General features: G+C 46.7%; 1 long non-coding RNA gene across 1 annotated transcript; it reads left to right on the plus strand.

Moving 5' to 3' along the window:
* The first annotated feature begins 2,521 nt into the window (after positions 1–2,521).
* Positions 2,522–3,013, plus strand: LOC128808223 (uncharacterized). Its single transcript, XR_008437410.1, has 2 exons — positions 2,522–2,604; positions 2,907–3,013. It is a non-coding gene; the product is annotated as an uncharacterized LOC128808223 (long non-coding RNA).
* Positions 3,014–6,554: the final 3,541 nt, after the last annotated feature.

Raw genomic sequence — 6,554 nt, forward strand, 5'->3', positions numbered from 1 at the left:
CCGCCGGGATTTCCCGCGGCCTTGCCAGTACTGCGGACACGGGCTGTTGCCACACTTGCCCCGCGGGCGGGTGGGTTTCAGGCAGCATTTTTCTTTTAAATAAGAGATCGTTAATATTAATATCATAGAGCTAGAATTTGGTTACAGGCAGGGCTTTTATTTTAAATAACAGAACTATTTTTGCAATATAAATATAGAAATGTATCATATATATATCTAGATCTATAAAAAGATAAAATAGAAATAAATAGAAGTCATAGGAAGATATTTAATATAGAATCGAAATAACATCATGCATCAATATACATGATAAATGCGAATGTGAAAAGTATAAATATGAAAGATAGTTAGAGAGAGTTTAAAAGAAAAGGATTTTGGAGGGGTTGTATTGGGTTAGAGGCAGTGTGTTTTAGTTTGTGTGCGGGTGTTTTTTGGGCCATTTATTTTTCAGGATTTTTCCAAGGGGATCGCCCCCGTTCTTTTCTGCCTCCCTTCCCTCCGGGCGAGCGGCAGCCCCCGGCTGTGGCCGCCGGCGGTGCTGCCGCCTTGTGGACAGAGAGCGGTACTGCAGCCCCCCCCAGCCAGCGCCCTGCCCCTCGCCGCTGGGTGCCGGCTGAGGGGGGAAGGACGGCTGCCGAGCGTGGGAAGGGCGAGGCGCGGGAGCGAGCGGCAAGCGGGGCGGTGTCTGTAAATAGAGGGGAGGGGTGAAGGAGATTCGGGAGAGCAAAGGGACCCGATGACCGAGAAGAACGGCAGCGGCGAGGGCGGCCCGGCGGGGCCGCTTTCGGCGGGCGGCGGAGGCGCGGTCGCAGCGCTCACGGGCCGGGGGCGGCGGGCGGGGGGCGAGCGGCGTCGGAACAGGGCTGCACTCCCCTTTCCCGATCCCCGCGCGCGTCCCTCTCTAGACGCTGGAAGCGACCGCGTGCCGGAAAATGCCGCCGGGGCGGCGCGCGGGCGGCGGAGCGGGGCCCCGGCTTTCCCCGCCCCTCCTGCCGCCATCTTTGGAAGGTCAAGCGAGTCGTCGCCGTCCCGCCGCGTCCCCGTCTCGTCCCGCCGCGTTCCCGCCGCCTCCCCGTGCTTCCCCGCCGTCTCCACTCTGACACGATCCGCCCCCGTCCCGGACCCCCTCCGCTGCAGGGAAATGCAGGAGAACGCGAAAGCATCGGGGCAGAGCAGCCGCTGGAGGTGCCCGAGCCGTCTCCCCCTTGCCCGCAGGGCCGGAGTTGCCCACCGCCGGGAGCTGACAGGTACGCTGACAGCACGGGCGGCTCCGGCACGCTTTGCCTCGCTGTGTTCCGGTGCCGTGCTGCTGCGGGAGGACGGGGCCAGCGCTCCAAAGGCCAGCGCAGAGCGCTGGCGAATGGGAGGCGAGGAAGGCTTGGGCTAAGGATGGATTGCAACCGGGCTGCCTGTAAGTGCGCAGAGAGACCTTTGTCGTCCACGCTGCCAAAAGGAGCACCTGGTACACCCTATAGGTGTGCCTTGTGTTGCACGTGTTTTCATTTCCTGTTTGCGTCATCGCAAAAAGCAGGGACGGAGCAAATGGGACTGGTTCCCACTGTTGCTGTGTGAAGGCTTTTTACAGGCTGCTGTATTGATGTCATCTTTTTTTCACCCCAAGCTTGGCTTCTCCCATCCCTTTCCCGTGGCTGCTGAATTGGGTGTTCCCAGGAGGGCTGGGTTCCTCAGCAGGGGTCTTAGGAGTTGCTGTGGATTCTGATTTTTCTGAAGCTGTATGGAGGCGTGCTAGCGAATCAGCTCTTTTCTCTCCTGAAAAGCTTTCCATCTATGTCCACCCGTGCGTCTCTGTGTTTTAATCACGTAGGCGGACGCGTTGAGGTTTTTACTTTCTAGGCCAAAAGCTGAGGCAGATGAGTGTTTGCTTTGTGTGTGTGAGGAGTGGCATTTGTGCTGGAGAGCTGCGGTTGGGAACAAAAGATGGACTTAATGTGCTCTGGGGACGGGCACGGGAGGAAACGCACAGAAAGGCAAGCAGTGATGATTGCGGAGGAGAAATGAGAGGTGGTTGCTTCCGATCCGTGGGGACTTTCCTTGGGAATGATCGATCAGAGAGCATATGGAAGTAGAGAGCATCTTCTGGCTGCTTCTGTTCTGTAAACTTCTCCCTGGCTTCACAGGTCCGTGCTGGAGAGTGGGAGAAAGGTCCCTGCTGTTTGCCGTGTCCTGGGTGGGCACAGAGCTCTGACCTTGGCCAGATGGGCTGGTGAGTATTGAATCAATCCCTGCCTCCTCGTGAACAAGTTGTTTGAAGGAGTTTGAGGCAGGGTCGGCTTTTAGCCGGGTGCAGTTCAGTTTCTTTCTCACAGGTTTCCGGGTGTTTTGATCCTGACGTCACCAAACCCTCAGATTTGCTGAACTGGGGCTCTTACCTGTGTGACCCGTGAAATGTCCCGGAAGCTGATCGATGTCTTTGTGCTCCTGCTGTGTTCATTTGGGCTGTGCTTCAGGCTTCTCTCCCGGGGCCCTTGCCGTTGCTGTATCTCTTGGATGCCGTGCAGAACGGAATCAGGCAGCCAAGCCTCAGGTTCACCTTCTCCCTCACCCTCTGCGCTGCTCGTGTGGCACAGCAGATCCTGAAGCCAGGTACTGGAACGTGCTGCGTGTGTCACTGCTGGGATGAAAAACGGAGGCTTGGGGAGTGTCGATCCCCTCACCTGCTCTGTGCTCGTGCGCTCTTGCCTGAGCTTTTCCTCCTGGGCAAGAGAAGGGGAGGGTGGGCAGCAATGGGAACGCGCCTCAGAGCAAAGGCCTTCTGCAGTTGCCGGGCTGTTCTCCCAGCTCGGAGCGCTGCACGCTCACTGACTGCAGCTTCCACAAATTGTCGTCCGTGCTTGTGGATTGGGAGCGCTGTCCTCCTCCACCATGCCAGCTTTTTCTCTTTACAGAGGAGCACGTGTACATAAGGGTAAAGAGATTCCTTCTGTCACACCGGTATTTGGACCTGAGAAAGGTACCAGGTTTTCTCCAGCTTTTCTACAGTTTTGATTTTGAGCTAAGAGTCCCATTTTAGGTACCCAGTAATTCTTCAGAAATGTATTAGAAACAGCCGCAAAAATACAATGAAACCTCATTCTCCCACAGGTAGTTAATTAGAAGCGTCTTTCTTCTGTTTCATATAGGAATTCAAAATGTTCTTTCTGTGAGGTTTTTGTTGTCTTCTTAATACTAACGCACAATGAGTTGTGCTGTGTATGCTCTGTGAGCACAAGAAAAGAATGTTCTGCCCCGGCTAGCTACAATTCCTCTTTGAGTTTAGGTTAGTAACTTGGAGTTCAACTGAAGTATTTTAGAAACAGCAACTTCTAAAATTCCATTTCCACTGCACGTTTGGGCTGCAGACTGACTGTTCCCAATGGATGTTAGCGATTAAATTTGATAGGAATGGAAAATTGAGAAGTCCAGAACAAGCTGTGGTAATTCCTGAGCTGGCACTCAGAGGGAACCGGGGTTTTGTGCTCTTAGGAGCAGGTATCCTTTGGAAATGTCGGAATGTCTGACGGTGGTATTTTTCTTGATGGCTTCCAGTACAAAACAGCACGAGTGGATCCTCAGATTTCTTGGGGAAGGGCTGCGTGACAAACATTGCTGTGAGCTCTATGTCTACCAGAGGATTTTCCAGGTCATTCTTGCCTTTTTCAGCAGTCCTTTGTGTGACCAGGGCTCCCAGGTAAGAATTGAAAAAGAACAGTTCCCAAATACCCCAAACCACAAAAGCTTGTATTGGCCTCGAGATCTCAAGTACCAAACAGAAAGGAATAGCTGATTCTGCCTTGGTCCTCTTGAAAATCTGTTCCTTGTTGGTTTTGTGGATGTGTGGAGGGAGAAATAATTTTGCTTGTGTCTAAACCGGTCCCATCCTTATCCCCTGAAACTGGGACCGGTTCCTGCCGTCGTGGAGCCTCACGGGGGTGCCGTGGTTTTGCTCCTGCAGTCGGGGCCTTTTCTTTTTGGGGTCTCTATTTCCCCAGCCAGCACGTTTGTCACCTGCACAGTGCTTCGGCAGGAGGGAACCTCGCCTGCCGGGAGCTCTCAGGTTTGGGAGCATCCACCCTGAGGATTTCAGGTATCAAAACCTCGGACAAAAAGAGAAAATTGTCTTGCTACCTGAATACTTCTTGTAAGAGCAGCACCTGTGGTGCGAAGCGTTGAAGGGAGAATGTCTTTCCTTCTCTGGAGTTGCTGAGAACAGGCGGTGTTCATTTTAGCTGGAAGTTGATCGGGTACCAGCCAAATTGCTCATTTTATTTTAGATAATCAGATCTTGGCTGTAAAAGAACAAGTTGCATTGTCTGTTTCAGCGTCGTATTCTGGAGATATGACAGAGTGCTGCCCGTGTCACCTCTAGAGCTGCCCATGAGCTGATAGAGGATCACAGCCTCCTCTCGGGGGTCCTGCACGGCTTAGAGAAAAGGTAACCAGGGAAGTACGGGAGAAATGGGGACAATTTCCTGTCCACGGCTGAAGAATGACGTGGCTGAGGATGAAAGCAAGGGGGACAGACCTGGAGACGGGGGCACCGAGGGCTGCACTGGCAGAACTTGCTGAACTCTGAGGTGTCCCTTGTGTTTTTGAGAAGAGAATCAAGAGGCTTTCAGGTGGTGGTAGGAGGGACGATGGTGGGGGGGCTGTGTGATTTGGGAATCACTTCCTTGACAAAGCAAAAGGACACCTTGTGCTGGTGTCTTTAGCTTTTAAATTTCAAGCAGCCTCAGTTCCCATCCTGTCACAGGACCTGCTGCACAGGAAGTGGCACAGTAATGGATTTGAGCTGTCTCGAATGTTATTTCTCCTCCCCTTGCCTCTCCCTGACAAAAAAAATCTCTTCTGCAGGCACAGAGTGCCCTGACAGGTTCAGGCAAGTGCACCAAAAGTGCCCTAGAATATGGTCCCCCGTAGGAGATGGACCAGCTGCTGGTGAGGATCTGCCTTTCAAATGTGGTTTTCTTTTTTTTTCTTTTTGTTCTGTTTTATTTTGTTTTTCAGGTTTCTGGAGAACAAGGTGATAAATAAAATTATTTCCTTACTCCATCCTCTATGGCTAATAAATTTAGGAGACAAGAGAGAAAACAGGAATCGGTCCCAGATGCTGCTGTTGAGATGGATATATGATCTATCTATCTGTAGATAGATATATGTATATACGTATAGCTGTGTAGTGATAATAATGGGATTTTTTATGCTATGTTGCTTCACCGTTTTATATTTTTAATAAAGTGTGATTTTAAGTTATTAGTTATGATATTTTATTATAGTTATTGGCTAAAGTAACATTTTCTTGTATTTTATTGGTATCAAGTAATTAATGTTAATCATTAATTGGTAAGAGTTTGTAATGAATTATTAAGCTGTGAATATTGTTCATTAAGGTACGTCTTTTTTAACTGTAGGTATTTTCATGTGTTTATATGGGTTTTTATGTTAATGATTTGGGGTTTTGATGTTATGAATATATTAGTATTTTATTAGGTTTTTCTTGTTAGTTTAGTTGTTTGGTGTGTAGATTATTCATGAAGTATGTTTATCTATAAATGTTTTAAATTTAAGTTATAAATCTACTTGTTAAGGATTTTTGTAGAGTTCTATGTAAAAATTTAGATCGGTGGGGGAGATAAAAAGCAGTAATTATTAATGAGTATTTTAGTTTTTAATAATGATTTAAGTTATTTAGTGATGTTTTAATTCTTGAAAATATTATTTCGTTATTTTTTATTTATGTGTGATTGATTAATTTAAAATTTTTGTAATGTTTTTGTAAATTGATTTCTTGTGATTTCATCAATTTATATATTTTTTAAATGTTTTATATTTATGATTGTGTGTGAATAATAAAAAATGAACAGTTGTTTTATTTTGTAAGGTAGTATGTTTAAAGATGTTCCTATTTGGCAGTAATTTATTTAATGTTATAGATGTGTTATTGTTTCATTTGGCTAGTTAATAAGTAAGTTCATTTAATGTGGTTCAAGTGTGAGTTGTAGTTATTTTAGGTGTTAAAAGAGATGCAGAAATAATAGAATTAGGTTATTAAAAGGTCGTACTGTTTTGATACTGAGAAGTAAATTTGTGTTGGAGCGATTGGGTATTTTTGGGTGGGTGTTCTTTTTTTTTGGTTGGTTGTTTGTGGTTTTTTTGGTTTTTTTTTTTTTGGTGTTTTTTTAATGTATTATTGTTAAGTTTGGTCTTAGTGGATTAATTGTTTTAAATTGTAGGTTTGCTGTTTTGAGGTAACTTCTTTGTGGTTTTGTGTGGTTTGGGGGTTGTTTTGTAACTAAATATTGTACAAGTATTTGTTTGTAATGATTTGAGTAATTTTACTTTTGGTGGTTTACCTGTCATTTGGGGTATGAGTGTATAAATGTTATTTGAAGAGTTTATGTTATGTGTAAGTTTTTTGATTTGCAATTTAGTGTTTGTAAAGGATAAGGTTAGTTGTGAGGAGGTATACAAACGAGACACGTTGAAAAGAGATTTTTCGGATTGGTGACTGATAAACAGTGTATTTGGATGCGTGGTTTTAGTTAGTGTTACTTGTT

The sequence above is a fragment of the Vidua macroura genome, chromosome 5, assembly GCF_024509145.1.
Source record: "Vidua macroura isolate BioBank_ID:100142 chromosome 5, ASM2450914v1, whole genome shotgun sequence".
NCBI lineage: Eukaryota > Metazoa > Chordata > Aves > Passeriformes > Viduidae > Vidua > Vidua macroura.